Genomic DNA, 22,986 nt, shown 5'->3' with positions numbered 1-22,986 from the left:
CCCTCAGCTCTTCAGCTCAAGGCTAGTGCTCTACCACTTGAGCCATAGCACCACTTCCGCCTTTTTTCTGCTTACGTGGTGCTGAGGAATCGAACCCAGGGCCTGATGCATGCAAGGCAAGCACTCTACCACTTAGCCACCTTTGCAGGCCCTAGCTTTCACATTTTTGTACAAGATATTATTTCATTAAAAGAGAGGTAAAAAAGAAAAAAAAAAAACTCAGATAAGCCACTCCCTCCTAAGAAAAGATAAATTTGGTATTTTGTTACAGAGTTGTAGAGTCGTTTTTCTAAAAAAAAATACAAAACATTTCAAAAATGGGATCAAAATTATGTGATATAAGCCAGGTGCTAGTGCCTCATTCCTGTAACTCTAGCTACACAGGAGGCTGAGATCAGAGGATGTCAGTGTGAAGGCAGCCCAAGTAGAAAAGTCTGTGAGACACTTACCTCCCATTATCAGCAAAAAGGCAGAAGTGGAAATATGGCTCATGTAAGCGCTGGTCAAAAAATGTAAGCCAGAGCATGAGGCCCTGAAATCAAGCCCAGTAGGGGCACACACAGAAAAAAGAATGTGTTTTATTAACATCACATATTTACTCAGCAATAACGATATCCATTGTATGATGTCTGATCCATAATATTCCATAATTCTAGACAATGTTTGCTATATAATTTCTTCAAAGAAGGAGGAAATTATTTCTTTTGTTTTGCTCTGATGTGAATTAAAAAAAAATAGGGAACTTTGATAGCATCTTCTATTGATTGTTTTCGAAAATGTATATTTAACTTAATGTTCCATTTTTTTCTTATGCATTTAGGTCAAAGATATGAAGAAGGTCTTGAAAATGTGATATGAATGACATTGATGAAGAAGAGAAAAATAGTGTAAATAATAAATGATTTTCCAATAGCAAAATGATCTCAGAGATTTTTCCAAATCAGTATGAAAGCGGAGCCTCTGTTGAAGGCAATTGGATTGGCTACATGTTTTCTTCTCTATGGAAACCAGGTACTTTGGAAGTGGTGTCTTGCTGGTTAGACAAATTAGTTTTTGAGTTCACTTCTTCAAGTTAAATTACATACTGAAACATATTCATTTCAAAAGCCATGGCAATTTAAGAAACTATAAACTTGTTTTTTAATCCAATATCCCTGGAAAGAGCTAAAGGCCAATTAAGAACTCATCTCCTGTTCGTTTTTATTTTTGTTTTTGTTTTCTGTTTTTTTTTTTTTTTCTGGTGCTGTTCCTGGGGCTTGAACTCAAGGCCTAGGCCCTGCTCCTGAGCTCACTCTTTCTCTCTATTTCTTTCTTTCTCTTCCTTCCTCCTTCCTTCCTCCTACCTTCCTCCTTCCTTCCTTCCTTCCTTCCTTTCTTTCTTTCTTTCCTTCCTTCCTTCCTTCTTTCTTTCTTTCTTTCTTTCTTTCTTTCTTTCTTTCTTTCTTTCTTCCTTTCTTCCTTTCTTTCCTTCTTTCCTCCTTCCTTTCTTTTCCTCTCTTTCTTTATTCCTTCCTTCCTTCCTTCCTTCCTTCCTTCCTTCCCCCTTCCCTCCTTCCTTTCTTCTTTCCTTCCCTCATGTTTGGTAAACTTCTGTATTACATAGAAGAAGGCACTTAACCCTATATGTAGTTGTTGCATCTTTCCACACTCACAAAAGCCAAATTTCACTAACCTCAAAACCTGCCTCAGAGGATAATCTCAGATCCAGAATGTTAGACAACTACCAAGTGAAGGAAATCCCAAGATAAATGTGGAAAATGTGGAACTAGATTTACCACTCTCATTTTTCCTGCCTTGTTATCATCTCGCTTCTCAACATTGCAGATCCAGTTGCAGAGATAAAGGCTCAGTTTGATCAAGACTCTTGCCCTTGATTTTTTTCCCATTCAAATATCTCCCGTAGGGTTTCCTCTCATACTGAGTCATTTTCCTGTGTGTGTGTGTGTGTGTGTGTGTGTGTGTGTGTGTGTGTGTGTGTGTGTGTGCGTGTGTGTGTGTGTGTGTGTGTGTGTGTCCTAGTGCTTGTCTCAGGTTCAGGTATTGGGTGCTATCCCTTAGCTTGTTTACTTTACCACAGCTCCATTTCTGGCATTTTTTGTTAGCTAATTGGAAATTAGAATCGTAGGAACTTTCTCACTGGGCTGGCTTCACATGGTTGCAGACAGATCTTATCTTCCTGTTTTTATCCCTTTTACTCGTGGAAGACACTGTCCTTATTTCATGACCTTCTCCCTCTTCATACCAGGGCTAAGAATAAAGCCCCATGCTCACATCCTTAAACTTTCCTCTTGAATATATAAATGAAGAAGCTACAGAAACAGTAAGACATTCTAATTTTTCCCAAGATTTTCAGGTATGAAGCAATGGCTCCTGCCTGAAATTCTAGTTAAATAGGGGACTGAAATTGGGAAAATTGAAGTTCAAGGGCCCTCTAAACACAAATTTCATAGTAACCCCATTTCAACCAATAATGGAGCGCAATAATGCTAATCTGTTATCCCAGCCATGTGGGAGGTTGAGTTGAGGAGGATGTAGGTTCCAAGTTAACCCAGGATGAAAACAAAACAGAATAAAAGATCATTAGGGCCTTATCTCTCTGGGTGCAGAGATTTAAACCTACTATCCCAGCTATGGCAGGAAACCTAAAGATATGAGGACCACCCATAAAGAAAGTGAAATCTTGCCCCAAAAGAAAGGAGAGCAAAGCAATCTAGAGGCATGGCTCAAGTCTTAGAATACCTTCCCAGTAAGCATGATGAAGTCCTGAGTTCAAAGCCAATATCACCATCCAAAAGAAATAAAGCAAATAAAACTGATGTTTGTGACTGGGCATGTAATTCTGTATTAAGAGCACTTGCTGTGCATTTCGCAAGCCAATTCCACCACTGGGGGAAAAGTTATACTGTTAGTGACTAAAAAATCTCATCAACTATTTTGTACTTTTAGTTGTCAAAGGTTGAGCTTCAGTATTTCTCTTAGGTGGTATGTGATCTCCCACTGAAGGAGTAAATGTTATTCAGTCAGTGGTGGGAGGAGAGATCTTGATATTAACACCAGATGTTCACCTAAGCAAAAACAAAGAAAAAGACTGTCATAAGGGAGAAGTGGACATTAAAGAATCTGAAATTTGGCTTGCCCTGGTATTACCTGCAAGAGTCTCCTTAAAGCTAGAGTGTGTGTAAGGCCAAAAGACAAGAATCAATTTCTTTCCTCTGAAAGTTTCGTCTCCTCATTCCCAAGATGCACTTGAGAGCCAGATTAAAAAAGAAAAAAAAATACATTTTCATAATACAGATGGAATGTAATACATTTAGAGTTAAGATCAAGCTATCTGTGTCTAAAATATGGTAAGACCACTTCAAGCCTTAATCCATTTTAGATACAGGGTAAGTATTTCAAACATACCATTCATTTCATTGTCCTTCTGGCATACTTGTTAAACGCATATCTTTTTTTAAAAAAAATCATAATCCTTTACATTGAGACCTCAATCTTTTCTACCTGAATTGCTAATTTCCATGAGGATATAAAATTGGATGTTCATTATGATTTTTAAAACATCTTTTTATTCATGATTATTCAACTGATACAGATTGAATGACATAGTGATTCTTAATGGCAAGTAATAGATCATTGAAGAAAAGGTGCTCTGATGTAGTATGAGTGCTATGGAAATTTCCAACTATCCTGTAATATTTATAATGGAGAGCCCAAGTTCTAGCTGACATATAGAAGTAGCCAACTAACTACAGACTACTCACCCAAAAAGATACACAGTCCACCTATACCATCACATATATTCATGCAGATACACACACACACACACACACACACACACACACACACACACACACACACACACAGGACTTAGAAAGCATGATTGTAAGAACCAAGAAAAATCAAGAATGTTGCAGTGCAAGATTATTATCTTTAAGTATATATTGAATCTTTCCATTTTATTCTTTATATTACGAAAAGTCTTTGTTGTAAGACACATTTAACTTCTGCTATAGGTCACATATCTGCTACCTTTGATATTTGTTCAATCTCATTCTTAGGAAGTATCTCATCTATCTATTTTAGAAATTATCTGTGTTTAGGTAAAAATGAATATTCATTCTATTTATTGTTAAATAGATCCTAAAAATACTGACCCAATTTGGAGAGGCAAGGCCTCTAGATGTAGTGTGTCAGTGGGGATTTCCTACATAGGTAAATATAGATTCATACCACCAAGTGCAAACAATTGTCTTCTGTATTGCTAATGTCCTTCTTTGGTGGAAATGAGATTTGGTGTCAGCATGATCAGAATTTAATAATGAATGAATATTGTTATTTTATTCTTGGAAAGATTATGCATTCACTTTAACAGGGAAACATTTATTCTCTTTGATTATGACGGCGCTCATCAATTTTTCATTTCTCTCCTAAGTGCTCATGATAAGGATAATGAAGCTGAGATGGGCAATTCATCAGCTCCTGATGAAGATTTGTTGAGGGTTTCTATTATTCTAGAAACTCACCCTCATCTATCCAGTGCAGCACTGATATTAATCCCTCTCTTGCCTTAGATTTTTCTTCCTCTTTTAGAGATTGATGAATGAGGCAATGTGCATAAAAGTGCTTTGTAAACTCTGAAGAGATACACAAATGTAAGGTATTGTTATTTAAAATTATGATATATGCTTAGCACTTAGAATGGGTGCTTTTTGCTTAATAGTGAAATCTAGTTCTCTTCAGTTGCTTGGAGGATAAACTGAAATGGCTCATTGATTGGTAAATTAATGTGACAGTCTTCCTTTTGTGTAGGTTTCTGCAATGATCATTATTCCTAACATAAGAATCAGTCGGGAATTCAGAAGAGATAGAAGCATAGCTTTGTAACACTTCAGTCCTCCACCCTGCTAGACATATGATACTACTTTTAGAATACATCTCCATTCTACCCTATCTTTATTCTATTTCAATCTTTTTGACACTTAATAGACATGAAGATTCTTCATACAGTAATGGTAAGTTTATCTTTGGAGCCTGTGATTCTTAATACTATCTTGAATTTCACTTCATCTTTAACGAACAAATCATAATTTTGAATGAAAACTATGTTGCCTTTTGAAATTTTTCAGTTGCAGCCAGCCCATCAAGTCTGCGCTACACAAACTCATCTCTGCTCTCCTTTTGTTCTCCATTCCAATTTCTCTGCAATATTTATTTCTGCTAAACATATATGTCACGTCCTTGACAAATATGAGGGAAATGGAGAAATCACTTTAGGGTTGAATATACATACTTAAGTGTTTATTTTGTTAGGGTAGTGTTTTTTTCAGGCAGAATGAGTAATGGGATGAATACTGTAAAGAATGAAAGAATTCAATCTGTTGTGTGCTGTAAGCAAGAAGTAGGAGGTTTAGTTTTAATTTTAATACAGAACTGATAGCTAAGAATGGCCTGGTGCTTACTTTAAATTGTGGGGGAATTTCTTGTGATTATAGCAAGGAGAGTTAAGTAAAGATATGCTTCTATACAAAACCAATACAATTCTGAAAGAGTGAATAATTAAGTAATTATAAACTTCTCTAGAAACTGTTTGAGCAGTATGATTTTGCTATAGGTTTTGCTTTTTTAAGTTTGCTAAGGTTTTATCTTAGGGTAATATTCTTACTTTTGAAAGTAGGACATAAATCTTAAAAAAATGAGAACTCCTCTGTAAAGTTTTCCAATCTATATGATGATCCAAAAGGATAGTTACTAAAGGAGGATCTTTTTATGTAATTATCCTATTTAAAAGCCTGGGAGACGCATGCTAATGAAATGTCGATCATAATTGATTTTACCCGGTGTCTTATGACTTACATTTCCTATAAGATTTTTCTAAATGTAAAAATCAGAGTCAATACTCATTGACTCTTAAAAGACTTTAGTTTCCTCATGTGTTCAAATACTTGTCAAAGGACATTTGTTTCATTTTGAGTGAATAAGAAACGACATATTTTATGTTCTCTTGGATCAGAGGAGGAAGGATTTTTCTTTCTGTGATGAAGAAAGAAAGTTTTTCTTTTAAATGATAGAGATGAGGGACAATAACCAGTATGGGATATAGGACGGAAGACATGTAGAACATTTGCTGCAAGGTCAAGAATATTGATAGGAACCTGCCTCGGGTTTATAGAACCACATCTAGGTTCCAGTGACATGGCAGACACCAGATCTTGTGGCATTCATATTATTCTGTAGTATATGCTGAAGAAACCTGCTTCAGAATTTCAGTGCCTTAACAAACAGCCAGCTATGTCCTTTTCATATGATTCCAAGTTGTTTGGTGAATTTCCTTATGGCTTATCAGTCATTAAGACTGTGTGTGGCTCTATCATCTTTGAGATCCTAGTCTCTGACTCAATATCTATAAGCAATTGGTTAACAGAGAAAAAGAGTCTGGAAAATCATAGAAATTATTCTTAGTGACCCATTTAGATATGGTGCAATTTCATTAAATAGAACAAGCTCAGTGGCACGACCTTCTACAAATGCAAATGGAAATGTAGACTGGAAAATGTAGACTGGAGCCAGAACTTTGGTTGGGGGCAACAAATTGTGACTGTGCAAAGACAGTATTAATCGTTAATCATTATTTTTTGTTTTTTATTATCTTTAAATAGGAATACAGAGGAGTTGGCATTTAACAAAGAAGTTTAGAAATACAACGTATATATTGATTGATGTCACTGTTCAACATTCTCATATACCCCCTACCTCCACTTCCCTCACTCTTCTTGATTTTGTAGTATATATATTGGATTTTTTTTGTCAGTGGTGGGGCTTGAACTCTGGACCTGGGTGCTGTTCCTCAGCGCTTTAGTTCAAGGCTAGTGCTCTATTACTTGAGCCACAGCACCACTTTCAGTTTTCTGGTGGTTGATTGGAGATAAAAGTCTCATGGACTTTTCCTGCCTGAGCTGGCTTTGAACCATATCTTTGGATCTCAGCCTCCTGAGTCACTAGGATTACAGGCATGAGCCACCAGCACCCAGCAGTACATTAGATTCTTAACTACATTCTTCCCCTCTTCTCCTCTTCACTTATCTACCTCTTTTCCCCTTGACCTCACCCCACCCCTGTCAAATCCCTATTTCATGGTGTTTTATTTTGCTGAAGTTTGATTTTGCCTTTCTAATGAATTATACTGTTTGAGTTCTCCCTTGAATCTACTGTGATTCAGTTAGCATATTTGCATCACCTCATGTATTAACTTAAAAGTTTGTAAGGTAAATGTAGCTTCCACACATAAGGGGGAAACATGGATCCTTTGTCTCTCTGGCCTTACTTACTTGACTCAACATAATTCTTCCCAGGTCTTTCCATTTCTTTACAAATGTTACAATATCAGGTCAATGTCACTCCCACACTCCTGTTTCAATTACCCACTACTTCTCTCATACTTTTAAATTTCATAGGAAATACATTGCATTCTTTACAGCATTAATCTTGTACAGAACACTAGCTGCATTTGCCTTAGCAAAGTTCTGTCATTTTTCTTCAGCCTCACTCAGCAATCCAGGTATACATGTGGAAAATGTGGCTAGTTGATTCCATTTGTATTAAACATTTCTCCAGAAGGAATGTGAGAGAAAAGCAATGATAACAAGGAAGAAGTTTAACTTATGATTGAAAGGCTTCCCCAAGAAAAACACTTGGACACATGGTCCCATACAAAGGAAAAGGAGTTTTAATGTCATTAACCTGACAGGGTACCTCAAGGACAGAGAGTAGCAGCTGGATGGGGATAGAAGCACAGTTTTATATGGCTGGGTTCACTGCATCGTGGAAAGGGTTAACCTTTACAGTATAGCTGCGCAAACTAAATGGAGAGGGGAATGGCTGCCATTTGAGATTGCAGCTACCTTCATCACCTGTTTTCAGGTAGAAGCCTGTGTTATCTGTTTATAGGGAAAGGCCTGTGTCACCTGATATTAGGGAAAGACAGCTTTGTTTTTTTTCCCGAAGGTCTAAGGTAGCAGACTGGCTAGGAAGATGGAGAAGGTAAGGCTAACAATGATCACTGAGTACCAAAGTGTTGGAGAAAGAAATGAATCCATGGGAGATGATCATACTTGGAGGATAGGGAAATGAGATTTCAGGTCATATTACTAGGACACAGATAATGATGTTGGGACAATTACATCATGGAAGAAAAGAACTGGTCAGATGCAATGATTTACCAATGGAAAGTATTTCCAGAGTTAAGACTGAGAGTTGGATTGATAAAGCTGAAGATGAGCCCATAAGAATGGATAGTAAAAGTTTAATGGAAATACTAATAATAGATCACAGGAAAGGGGTACATGGTCTCAACTGTTATAAAATTAATGTACACAAAATTTACTCACAGGGTTGTAGCATATGACAGACTGAGGACACATGCCTTTGATTCAACCACGGCTTTGATTCTGCTGTTTTAACAGCCATTCTTACTGTGGATGAACCATTGATGTATCATACACATGACTTTCAGCTATATATGTTTTCTTTCACATTCCTCTGCCTTTGCCCTTGAAACATACCTAACATGATAATGGAGGTGACACTCACAGAAGATCTGAGTGGCCTATATTGAATTACCAAGTGAGATCATTTGGAACAAACCAGTCAAAACCATAAAAATACTCAGAATCAATAGAGCAGCCATCTTGTTGACTCTAGCTGAGAGAGGATAAAGCATCTTGTCAATGCATGGACAATTTTCAGTTGTTAGGTAGCTTCATGGTGACAATTCCTGACTGGTTACGAGACACCACAGAAAGGAGTTCTGTAGAAACCTCCAGTAAGCTTTACTGTTTTTTCTGATGCTTGCTACAGAACAATATCCATTTGTAAACTCCTGGGTAGATTAAATAAACCTCATATAACATAGCCATTTTGAGTTTAGTTAACTGACTTTTTATTTCCATATTGTTTAAAAATTAAATATTTTCTTATAATTATGAATTTTATCATAAAAACAGGAAAAATAAAACTGAATACAAAAAAAAATGACCCATGGGTTAAGAGGATAAGACTTTAAAATACAAGATTTTTTTCCTTAAATGTGGAAAATTTAGATGTTTGCAACTTTTTGCTGTCACAGACAATGGAAATTATGTTAAATCAAGAGTGATGAGATACTAAAATTGACGGATATGTTCAACCTTTATCTTAATAAAACCAAAGCAGTACACTAAAAATGATACTATTTCCTAATCCCAGTAATTGGAACCTCCAATTAATGTTACTTGAAAATAAATTACCAACCTAACAACTATTGAAATATTTCCTGCAGTTACTTAAAATAATCACAGAATCAATACTGTTTAATATATTTAGTTAGATTTTCATTCAGTTCAAAATTCTTTCAAATTTTCTTTGTGTTTTTTCTCTTTTGTTACATCTTATTTGATTTTTTAAAATATTGAGGATTTTTAAGTCTTTGTATTAATCAGTTTTAATGCTATTTTATTGTGGTTGCAAAACATAATTTGAATATCTCAACTTCTTAAATTTATTGAGAGTTGTTTTATTTGATCATTTGATCTGTTTAGAAACCTCTACATGAATGTAAAATCTATTCTTGTTGAGAAGAGTTTAATAATATGTACTCAGAGAGATTGACAATGTTGATTAGCTACACTTTCTATTACTATTATTTATTAGAACAGGGATATTGTAACTCTGACTTTAATTGCTGCATTTTACCTTTCACCGATGTCAGTTTTTTTATTTTTTTAATTTTATTTTTGATGTCATTTTTGCTTCATGTACTTTGGATGTTTTGTTGCAAATGTAATTATGATTATTATATAATTATCATGTGTTAATTCAATTGCTATGAAGTGTTTCTCTTTTTCTCTTGTAATATTTGTTGTTACAGAGACTATTTTTTCTGATAGTAGCAGAGATAATTCAGCTTTCTTACAGTTACTATATGCACAGTACATTCCATTCTCATCCTTTTACATTCAACCATGGAAGTCTGTGAATCTAATGTGCTTGTTTCTCTAGTAGGGAATTGGATCTTGCTTTTATCAAGACTTTTTCATCTGTGCTTTTTTACTAGAGTACATTGTCCATTCATATTCAATGTGATTATTGACATAACTATTTTGATTTGTTTTTCTATTGTTTAATTTTTGTCCCTCCTTATTGCTTTATTTTCTTGCTCAAGGGATTAGCATATGCCTCTTCACTTTCCACGATTACACAATATGTCTTATTTCAAAATGCTTCTTTCTTTGTGTGTCTGTCTGTGTATGTGTTTGTGTGTGTATGTGTGTGTGTTTGTACTAATCATGGGGCTTTAAGTCAGGGCCTGGGTTCTATCCCTGAGCTTCCTTTTGCTCAAGGTTTTAGATCTAACCCTTGACCCACATCTCCACTTCCAGCATTTTTTTAATAAGTTTTTTATTGTAAAAATACTGGACAGAGGAGAGGTAAGAGTGACATGAGCAAGGTAGTGAGTACGTTTCTTATCAAGCATTGTTGTCTCCTCCTTTGTTTTTCCCTACCATTCCCTCCCTCCCATCTCCACAACTACACTCCCTGCCCCACCCCCCTCCTAAATTGTACAGTTCATTTTTCCACATAGCATCTTGTACATCTCATTGTTGCAATGGGTCAACCTGTATTCCTGTTTAAACAACTTGTTTTTTCCTTTTCCTTCCCCAAATTATACCAACATCAAATACAGAGAATACAGGGGTTATACCATGGGGGAGGGTTTTTGTTTTTTGGGGTTTTTTTTGGTAGTTTAATGGAGATAAGTGGAGATAAGAGTCCCACAGACTTTCCTGACTGAGCTGGCTTTGAACTGCAATCTTCAGATCTTAGTCACTTTGAGTTAACAGATTACAGGTGTGAGCCCCTAATATGCTTCTTAATCTACTACTTGCTCTAATGATTACAATATGATCTAAACCTTTCATAATTTGACTTAGTTCTATTAAAACATTGACAATTGTTTTTAAAATAAGTCTTTTCCTCTTATTTTTAGTGCTCTGATAGTTGTATTATGTGTTTGTCACAATATGATAAACACGTTCTAACTGTTGCTTATGATTTTTTTAAAAAATAAAAAATCTTTTAAAAACATTCTCATAATTAACGATGTCATTTACACTTCTTCTTCATTTCTCCCTTTAGATTAGTATTATCATTTTTTTTAATTTTTGGCAAAGTTGGAGAGACAGATGTGATTATCATCATGAACTTGTCCTCTTCTCCTTGTTCTCTAGAACTCTCAACATCTACCAACACCTGTAGATATGTGTGCTCCTCCACACACCATTGGTGATCTGATCATTTTCCTTTGATCCCCTTCCTTTCTTGTTTTCAGGTGGACTCACATAGTTTGGAGCAAATCTAAATTTTTAATTACAGGTTAGATTTTGCCATTAAAATCTACTGCTAAGCCCACATCATTAATTTTTCGTCCAGAAATTCTTCTTACAAATTGAGAATTTCTACTTGGTTCATTTTTAGACTCTATTTTGGTTGTGATATTTATTTATTCATTCATCATGAACATTGTCATCATATTTTCCTTGAAGTTTTTGAACATACAGTATGATAATTGCTCTTAGACTTTTGTCTACTAAATCTAAAATCTTTGCTCACTAGCAGATACTTTCTACCTGACTAATCTTCTTTTGATCATGTTTTCCTCTTTTTTGCATTTCCTACAATTTTGGGCTCAACACAAGGAAATTTCAGTTAACTCACTGTAGCAATTGGTGCTGATTATATCCCCTTGTGAGCTATTATTGTCTCCTATGATTTTTTGTGGGGAGTATGATACTGAGATTGGAAATGTAATTGAGCTAGCTAGATAGGCATATTCTGTCACTTAAGCCAAGCCCCTAACCCTTTTTGCATTAGTTATTTCTCAAATAGGATTTTGCATTTCTGCCCAGAATTGGCCATGGATTTTGGATACTCCTATCTATGCCTGTGTGGTTTGTATTACAGATATACAATATTATACATAGTTTATTTGTTCACATGAGAGGGGTGTCTCACTAACATATCTTTTTCTCAGACTTGGCTTTGCACCATAGTCGTCATGATCCTCACCTTCTTAGTAGCTGGAAATACAGGTATGTCCCATCGTGCTTTGTCTGTTATTTTGTTTTGCTTAGCTAATTACTTATTTGCTTATTTAGTCGACATGTATTTGTTCTTCCTGCATAGAATATCATGACCATATTACTTGATCTTTTTCTCCATTATTATTTTTATTTTACTACTTGGCATCCTACAGATCACCTGCAGCTACACAGCATAGTAGTAACCAGTCATGTGGCCAGATATTCATTCGTGAAGTGTTCATCATCCCAGTAATGTTTCTGTGTTCTCCTGAGATAATGGAGAATAGTTCAAATATGCCTTTCGATGTCATGTGCCTACCATGTTGGTGTGAGCCTTTCCTCTGGTTGGGCCATCCTAGAACTTCCTTTAGCCATTCTTAGTCAGATATGCTTCTCATGAGCTGACATAGTTCTCCAGGAATCTCATTTCTGGGGCTCCCTGGTTAAATTGTGTGCTACTTGACTAGTTCACTGCTGACCCAAGCAGGGTCTCACTTTTTATCTCCTTCATGTGCTTCTTTAGTTGACAGTACCACAGAGTGCAGCATTTTGCACTGGGCCAAACCAGGTGAATCTCCTCCCACTGTTTGTACCTGGAACCCAAGAGCTTAGAACTGGTAGACACCTTTCTTTTTATTGTTTCCTTATAGTCATTTTCTAGATAGTTAAAGTGGTAGCTTTTGACAGTTCTGCTCAGTTTCTGAGTTGTTGGGGGTAAGAGGATATTGTCAACATTTCTTCATGCTAGAAATACACAATCTGTCCTTCTTAAAGCAGGAGGACACTTTTAAGGACCAACAATGAGCTGGCAGAAAATCATATAAGTCACGAGAAGTATGTGCAAAATCAAAGATGATCCTTTGGGCTGATGTTTGGGAATCAGGGTTAAAACAATCTGCCTAAAACAGACACACAATCACAAGGCAAAAAAATCATGTTTCCATAAATGTTCTATGTATATTTAAAGGAATCAGCAGATGATTACATTTTAGTAATTAGTCTTTCCTCATTATCAATATCATCTTATCCCTATTATATTGTATTCAATGAATGACTTTCTGGGAGTATTTAGGCACCTATTATGACTCATCAAGTTTTCCTTCACCTTTTAATGTGGAAACCCAAATGTATGTCTGGAGAGGCTTTCTTTTCAGGTGATGTCTATCTACCACCTGTCTGACAATTCATTGTAGCCCTGGGGTGTTTTTTGAAGTCAGCTATTTGCACTAAAAGGGAACTAATGAATAGTGCAAATGCCACTAAAAAAATGAGTGCCTTTATCAGAAGGCACAGATGTTAACATATCAGATGCAGGAAAGGAAACTCTTGCTAATTGGATCCTATTCTCTCTCTGTCAGTTTCATTTAAGGAGGCACTTAAACAGTACACAGCTGGAATTTGGGAGTTCTTTTTAAACAAGACTACATAAAACCAAGCTGGTTTAGAGTCCTTCTGTGTCTACTAACTATTTCTTCTTCTTCTTCTTCTTCTTCTTCTTCTTCTTCTTCTTCTTCTTCTTCTTCTTCTTCTTCTTCTTCTTCTTCTTCTTCTTCTTCTTTCTTCTTCGCCTTCGTCTTCGTCTTCTAGCTTGGCTCACTTACCAACAGACTTGACTGTTAGTAGGTAAATAGTAAAAGTACCTAAAGGGTAGGAAATCTTAGGGACTTTACAACCTGGATAGGAAATGTGAACTTGTATATCCAACTTTGCATATAACTTTAAAAGAACTACCACTTCACAGATAATCCCAATGTTGGCACATTCATAATATATTCATTTCATGAGTTTACCAAGGTCAAATGGCCTTATGAACACCAGGATATGACAATCATGAAGGCTCTTATGAAGTTCAGCTTTCTTTTAAGATTAGCTTCCTTTAATGCTATACCCAATGTATTTTCTTCACTCATTTCACTCAGGTTAAGAGATTAGAATGTACTCACCTTCTTCTTTTGGGTTCTTGTACATTGCCTTATATGTTACTCTTGTATATCACTTGTATGTTCTTGTACATTGCCTCCATTATTCCACAGGTTCCCAGAGAAATAGAATTAGATATTTCTCATTTATCCACATATTCATATGTATATAGCTACACACAGACACAACATATATGTGTATATATGTAATATATACTTGAATGTATAATGCATTATAATATATACATATATACACATGCATATGTATATATACACATATACATGTATCCAATTTATATGTATATTTGTTGTTGTTGTTGATGATGATGATGACTCTATGGCTTAAACTCAGGTCCTAGGCGCTGTTCCTGAGCTTTTTCATTCAATGCTAGAACTCTATAACTTTGAGTCACACTCCATTCCAGTTTTCTGGTGAGTAATTGGAGATAGAGAATCTCAGGGACTTCCCTTGCCTGTGATCCTCATAACTCAAGCCTCCTAAGTTTAATTTTTTCCAAGTCTTTCCATTTCCTAACAAATGGGGCAATGTCATTCTTTCTGATGGAGGCATAGAATTCCATTGTGTATATATACCACGTTTTCTTGATCCATTCATCTACTGAGGGGCAGCTGGGTCGGTTCCATATCTTAGTTATGGTAAATAATGCTGCAATAAAAATGTTAATAGCTTTAGTATGGTCTTGTTTGTGATCATTTGGGTAAGTGCCCAAAGTGGGATTGCTGGATCATAAGGGAGCTCTATATGGAGTCTTTTGAGGAACCTCCATACTACTTTCCAAAGTAGTTGACCAAGTTTACACTTCCACCAACAATGCAGTAAAGTTCCCTTCTGTCCACAACCCCTCCAGCATCTGTTGTTATTAGAGTTCCTGATTATAGCCATTCTAACTGAGGTGAGGTGGTATCTCAGTGTTGTTTTGATTTTCATTTCTTTTATGGCTAGAGGTTGAGCATTTCTTCATGTGTCTATTGGCCATCCTTCTTTCCTCTTCAGAGAAGTATCTCTTTAAATCTTTAGCCCACTAATTTATTGGGCTTATTTGTTGTTTCTTCGAGGATTTGTTGTTGGGGGATTTAATTTTTTGAGTTCCAGGTATATTTTTGATATGAGACCCTTGTCCTTTATATGACTAGTGATGATCTTCTCCCAATCCATAAGCCAGGCCAAAGAAACATATGTCCCATGGTTTCCCTTATTTGCAATAAGGTATATGTCTGAGACAAGCAGAAAAGGTCAGATAAGATGATGTTAGGCGAAATAATCCCCAAGATAAGGACACAAGTGGCTTTTTCTTTCTTGCTTTTGTTTCTAAAGTATTTAAAAGGTGATTTTTTTGTTGCTTTGTATGTCCCTCCCCCCACGGTATATCCCCTGTTTTCGCTGTATTTGATGTTGGTATAATTTGGGGAGGGAAAGGAAAAAAAAACATTTTGTTTAAATAGGGATACAGGGGGACCCATTGCACCAATAAGATGTACAAGATGTTTTGTCAAAAAACGAACTTTATAGCTTGGGGGAGGGGGGAAGAGTGTAGTGGTGGAGATGGGAGGGCAGAGATGGGAGGGGAAAAACAAAGGAGGAGGCAACAATGTTTGATAAGAAATGTACTCATTACCTTGCTCATGTAATTGCAACCCCTTTGTATGGTATTTTCACAATAAAAAAAGAAAAGAAATAACACAAGAAAAAAAAAGGAAAGAAAAGAAAAGACTCCTGAATAGCTAGGATACAGACATGAGCCACTGTCATCCAGCTTCATCCATATTTTTTCATAGTAACAAAACTCCATAAGGTCCAAGATGAGTGAGGAAAACATTTTAAATGTTTGCATGAGAATTAGGTACTTCATGTCCACTTTGTTATCCTTCTGTTGTGATGAGTAGAAAAATTAGGCAAGTTTTTTTTTTCTAGGTGAAAACAAAGAAAAAAATTGATTTCTGGGAAGATGGCGGAGGAGAATCTGGAGGCTAAACAAACTCTCACATAGAAAGCAGTTTTAGTGTTCCAGTGAACAGTCATAGGCCAGAGAATTACACGAAGTGTGCCATCACAGTACAGAGAGTTTGGCCAGAGAGGGAAAATCCAGGCAAGGAGACAGATCTGAGCATTTGCCAGTAGCATGGCTGCAGCTGCAGCCATAGCAGCCATACCTACAACACAGAACATCAGGACCAAGACGCCAGACAGTGGGTGAGCCGATTCTATTCAACACCAGCAAGAACTGACAAGGAGGAGATATCTTCATCCTGCAGACCAGAGATGACTCAGGAACCAACACTCTTACGTGAGTTGAACCCTGACATCCTCACTCCTTCTCAGGGAGCAGAGGAGGGAGGGCCACCCCTCCCCCCCATAGGAGATCTCCATCTTTGATATTGACAAAAGCTGGGCTGAGCAGCTAGCTCCAATTCAGGCTTTGGAAAAAAACAAAAGAGTCATTTAGCAGGTCACAGGAACCTCACCTGACCTGCCAGGCTCAGCTCCACCCAGGGGAAAGTCAATCAGCCCAGGCAGGGAGAGCTCCACCTCCGGAGGAATGACTTTCTTCACTGGGCAAACAGAGCCAGAGGCTGCCCTTCCCTACAGCAGCCTAGACGATCAATTGAAATTCAGTAAGCATAAGCCCTGAGAATGGCTCCAAGCTGGGCTCTATGAGTATCTCAGAAACTAACCCCTCAGGGAAAAGCTACTGTTTGCTGAAAGGCCTCAACTCTACACAGAACCTAGCCTCATCACAGCATCTCCAAACGAGAGGAAACAGCCATCTCCCTCTTTTGTGATACTCAAAGCAGATCTGCCTCCCACTGAACTAGCCTGGGAGGAGGATCACAAAATACTGGGTAAAGCACAGCATTTTTCTGCCTGCTCAAACAAACAGACTTAAGAAACTAATCAAGCCACAGGAAAACCAAACACCACAAGCAGACTAGAGACTCCACCAAAAGACTGGTTACGGACACAAGGGAGATACAGGATCTTCCCATCCACCCTCCCGTCCCCCCCAAAGAAAAATCAAAGAACTCTTTTTTTGTACCTTTTTTAATTTTTATTTTTTTTAAAAAATTGTCTTCTATTAATCTTTTTTTCCACTTATAATTTTTATTTTAGGTGTATATTTTGTATGTGTGCATTTTTTTTATCTCTACTGACCTCTTGGTCCTTTTTTCTTCTTACTTATTCTTTTCATTTTTTTCTTCCATTTCATCCTTTTTTGCGTGACTTACTTGCTGTTCTGTTCATCTTCAGATATACCCATCATCGATTATTAGACCTTACTCTCCATTCTGTACACTCTTAATTCAGAAATTTATTACTCAATTCAAAACCTAGTAGGCTTAAATTCCTTAATAGCAGTATTATCTTTTTATATTTATATAATTTTTAAAGAATTTTTATTTTTTATTTTTTCATGTCTCCTTTCTACCTCTTCCCTCCTCTCATCCTATTCCTATTCTTCTCTCAGTTTCACCTTTAAAAATAGATCATTTTTAAGTTTTACTTTTTAAATTTAAATTTTTGTTTTTCTATTTTTTCTTGTCTCTTTTTTTCCCCTCTCTCCTATCATTCTGTTCAATTCATTTCCCTCTTTGAGATTAGGACTTGGTTAATTTCACCCCCCTTTTACCTTTCCACACCCCTCTAATCCTAATTTTCCCCACATTTCTCTCTAAACCTAATAATTTCTGTTTTTCCAAATTCTTCTTTGCTGTTCTTAACCCATTAATACATAGTTGTTTGATGTTGAATAGATTATATCTGTTGAACTAGATTGTATCTGCAGACATTTGACTGTACAACTACAGGACTTTGGCTGATGCTTGCCTTAAAATAGTTCTAGAACAAAATTGGTGTTACTTTCATATCAAAAAGGAAAAAAAAAGCCAGAAAAACACAAGAAAAATGGCAAGTCCAGGTCTCTCAACTCCCACTCATGATAATCAGGTGACAGAACAGATAATGAATAATCCAGAAGAGAGTTCCCAAAAAGCTGTACAAACACTACTGGCAAACATGGTGAGTGAAAAGATTGAAACCCTGCAAAGGACTCAGTGTGAGCATGATAGGGAGAGAGAGGAGGCAAACCAAAGATCAATACTGGAATCTCATGAGTGTGAGGAAGCTACTCAAAGATTGATACAGGAATTGTGTGAGCAGGTTGAGAACACTCAAAGAGAAATAAAGGAATTATGTGAGCAGGCTGAGAACAGTCAAAGAGATAGACAGAAATTGTGTGAGCAGGCTGAGAACAGACAAAGAGAAAGTCAGGAATGGCATGAGCAGGCTGAGAACAGTCAAAGAGAACTATAGGAATTACATGAACATGAGGAAGCTAATCAAAGAGTAATACAGGAATTGCAACAGCAGAATTAGAATAGACAAAGATTAATAGAGGCATTCATGAAATCCATAAACAGACAGCTGAAAGAATTCAGGAAGACCACAAAGGGAATGCTGAATGGCGCCCGTCAGAAGGAATGGGAGTCCAAGGAAACCATAACCAATCAACTAAGTGATTTGAGAATAAACATTGAACACCAAATTAAAGAAGTAAAGAAGTTCATACAGGATCTAAAACAAAGCTCCGCAAAAGAATTTGAAGCAATCAAAGCCAACTAATTAGAAGGAAAAGAAATAAAAAACAAAGTAGAAAGTCTTAACAGTAGGTTAGACCATGCAGAAGATCGAATCTCAGGGATTGAAGATAGTCTAGATATTATAGAGAAAGAACATAAAACTATCCAAGACAAATCTAAGAAATATGATATGATAGAGGAGCACCAAGAGAAGTTGATGGTCTAGGAAATTTCTTTAACAGAATCCTAGCAGAGAACTTCCCAAACATGCAAAAAGATAGGCCTATTCAGATACAAGAAGCTTTTAGAACTCCAAATAGACCAGACCAGAACAGGACATCCCACCGTCACATTATAATCTGCACAGAATCAATTCAGACCAAGGAAAAGATCCTTAAAGCTGTCAAGGAGAAAAGATCAATCACCTATAAAGGGAAACCAATTAGAATCACCTCAGATTTCTCAGCAGAGACAATTAAAGCAAGAAGAGCCTGGAATGACGTATGCCATGCCCTAAAGACAAACAACTATCAACCAAGAATACTGTACCCAGCTAAACTCTCCTTCATAACCGAAAGTCAAGTAAAAACATTCCATAGCAAAGAAAAATTGAAACAATATATCTCCACCAAACCAGCCCTACAAAAGATTCTCAAACATTTCCTACACACAGAAAACCAACAAGACCACAATGAAGGCCAAGAAACCTCACCAAACTGAGAATCCAAGAACCATAGGAAGAACCCAGTTGCCGCAGCCCTCATGAAGGTGGATAAAATGGCAGAAACTCCCAAAAACCTCTCAGTCCTATCTCTCAATATTAATGGACTGAACTCTCCAATTAAGCGTCATACCTGTCTAGTTGGATTAAAAAGCAAGATCCTTCTATCTGCTGCCTTGAGGAGTCACATCTTGCCTATAAAAACAAACATTTTTGAAAGTGAAAGGCTGAAACAAAATCTACCAAGCAAATGGCCCCCATAAATAGGCAGGAGTTGCAATCCTAATATCAGATAAAATTAAAATTAGTGAGAAGAGACAATGAAGGTTGCTACATACTAATAAAGGGATCTCTCCTTCAGGAGGATATTACAATACTAAATATCTATTCGCCAAATGATGGAGCACCCAAATTTATCCAAGAAACACTACTTTCCCTCAAATCTCACATAGATCCAAAGATATTAATTGTTGGGGAATTTAACACACCACTCTCCCCACTAGATAGATCAACTCGGCAAAAACTCAACAGAGAAACCCCAGATCTAAACAACTGCATAGATCAATTAGATTTAACAGACATCTACTGAACATTTCACTCAGCAGCATCAGAATACATGTTTTTCTCAGCAGCCCATGGAACATTTTCCAAAATAGACCATATTTAAAGTCACAAAGCAAATTTGTCCAAATTCAGAAACATTGAAGTTATACCTTGCATTCTCTCAGACAACAAGGGAATAAAATTAGAACTTAACACCAAAAGCCACCAAAGAATGTCTTGTAACACATGGAGGCTGAAAACCACACTGTTGAGCCACCAGTGGATCATGGAAGAGACTAGAAATGAAATTCAAATGTTCATGATATATAACAAAAATGAGCACACACATTACCAGCTCCTCTGGGACACAGCAAAGGCAGTACTCAGAGGCAAGTTTACAGCTCTGAGTTCCTACATCAGCAAATTGGAGAGATCTGAAACCAACAATTTAATGAAACATCTGAGCCACCTTGAAAAAGAGCAGCAAGATAAACACCAATCCACTAGACGGAAAGAAATAATTAAAATCAGTATTAAATGAATTAGAATCAATTAATATATTTCATCACATCAAAAGAACAAAGATAAGAATCACATGGTTGTCTCAATAGCTGCAGAAAAAACATTTGACAAGATCCAACACCCCTTTATGATGAAGGTTCTGGAAAAACTAGGAATCCAGGGAACATTCCTCCATACAATAAAGGCTGTATATGACAAACCTACAGCCAGCATTATACTTAATGGTGAAAAACTAAAGCCATTTTCTCTTAACTCAGGAAAGAGACAAGGATGTCCACTCTCTCCACTTCTCTTCAATCTAGTAATAGAATGCCTAGCTATAGCAATAAGACAAGATGCAAACATAAAAGGGATCCAAATAGGGAAAGATGAAGTAAAACTCTCCCTCTTTGAAGATGACATGATCTTGTATTTAAAGAATCCCATGCACTCCACTCCCAAATTACTCAAGCTGAATCAAAACTTTGGCAAAGTAGCAAGGTATAAAATTAACCCTCAAAAATCAATGGCTTTTCTGTATGCCAACAATGAGAAAAGCATGGCTAAAATCAGGAAAACAACTCCATTCGTAATTACCCCACAAAAATAAAATACGTAGGAATTAACTACCAAATAAGTGAAGGACTTTTATGATGAAAACTTTAAAAACCTGAAAAAAGAAATCAAAACAGAAATTAGAAAGTGGAAAAAAAAGCCCATGCTCCTGGATTGGAAGGATCAACGTTGTGAAAATGGCAATACTTCCAAAGGTTATCTACAAATTCAATGTGATACCTATCAATAGTCCAACCTTGTTCTACAAGGAAATAGAAAAGGCAACCCAAAAATTCATATGGAACAATAAAAGACCCCAAATAGCAAATATGATCCTCAACAGAAAGAACAGAGCTGGAGGAATATCAATACCAAATTTCAAACTCTACTACAAAGCCATAGTAATCAGAACAGCTTGGTACTGGCACAAGAACAGACCTCAGGACCAATGGAATAGAATTGAAAACCCAGAAATGAACCTACAGACCTGTAGCCATCTAAGAGAATAAGAGAGCTAAAAAAATAGAATGGAAGAAAGACAGCCTCTTCAGTAAATGGTACTGGCAAAATTGGCTAACTACTTGTAGAAAACTAAAGCTAGATCCTTATATATCACCCTGCACCAAAATCAACTCCAAATGGATCAAAGACCTCAGAGTCACAGCACACACTCTGAAAACATTACAGGATGGAATAGGAGAAACCTTAGGTCTCCTTGGCACAGGCCAAAATTTTCTTAATAGAGACCAAGAAACACAACAAATCAAGGAAAGGTTAGACAAATGGGATTGCATGAAATTGCAGAGCTTCTGCATGGCAAAGGACATAGTTAGCAAAATCAATAGAAAGCCCACGGATTGGGAGAAGATCTTCACTAGCCATACAACAGACAAGGGTCTCATATCTAAAATATACCTGGAACTCAAAAAATTAAATCCCCTAACAACAAATCCTCAAAGAAACAACTGCCCAATAAATAAGTGGGCTAAAGACTTACAGAGAAACTTCTCTAAAGAGGAAAGAAGGATGGCCAATAGACACATGAAGAAATGCTCAACCTCTCTAGCCATAAAAGAAATGAAAGTCAAAACAACATTGAGATACCACCTCACCCCAGTTAGAATGGCTATAATCAAAAATTCTAATAACAATAGATGCTGGAGGGATGTGGACAGAAGGGATCCTTACTGCATTGGTTTGTGGGAGTGTAAACTTGTTCAACTACTTTGGAAAGTCATATGGAGGTTCCTCAAAAGACTCTACATAGAGCTCCCCTATGACCCACTTTTGGGCATTTACCCAAATGATCACAAACAAGACCATACTAAAGCTACAACCATTTTTATTGCAGCATTATTTACCATAGCTAAGCTATGGAACCAACCCAGATGCCCCTCAGTAGATGAATGCATCAAGAAAATGTGGTATATATACACAATGGAATTCTATGCCTCCATCAGAAAGAATGACATTGCCCCATTTGTTAGGAAATGGAAAGACTTGGAAAAAATTATATTAAGTGAAGTACACCAGGCCCAAAGAAACATAGGTCCCATGGTTTCCCTTTATTTGCAATAACTAATATACATCTGAGACAAGCAGAAAAAGTCAGATAAGTGGATGTTAGGTGAAATGAACCCCAAGATAAGTATTCAAATGTTTTTTCTTTCATGTGATTGTTTCTAACATATTTGTAAGATGATGTCTTTGTTGCTTTGTATGTCCCTCCCCCATGGTATAACCCCTATTTTCACTGTATTTAATGTTGGTAAAATTTGTGGAGGGGAAGGCAAAAAACAAATCGTTTAACTAGGGATACAGGTGGACCCATTGCCACAATGAGATGCACAAGATGTTATGTCAAAAAATGAACTTTACAACTTTGGCCGGGTGGGAAGGAGAAACAAAGGCTGAAGCAACAATGCTTGATAAGAAATGTCCTCATTATCTTGCCCGTGTAATTGTAATCCCTCCATATGCTATTTTCAGAATTAAAAAAAAAGAAAATTGTTAGAATAATTTCTATCAAGCTACAAGT

Source organism: Dipodomys merriami, unplaced genomic scaffold (genome assembly GCF_024711535.1).
Source record: "Dipodomys merriami isolate MVZ:Mamm:240054 unplaced genomic scaffold, mDipMer1.0.p SCAF_16, whole genome shotgun sequence".
NCBI classification, from domain to species: domain Eukaryota; kingdom Metazoa; phylum Chordata; class Mammalia; order Rodentia; family Heteromyidae; genus Dipodomys; species Dipodomys merriami.
The sequence above is the reverse complement of the archived record's forward strand: the minus strand, read 5'-3'. Positions refer to the sequence as shown.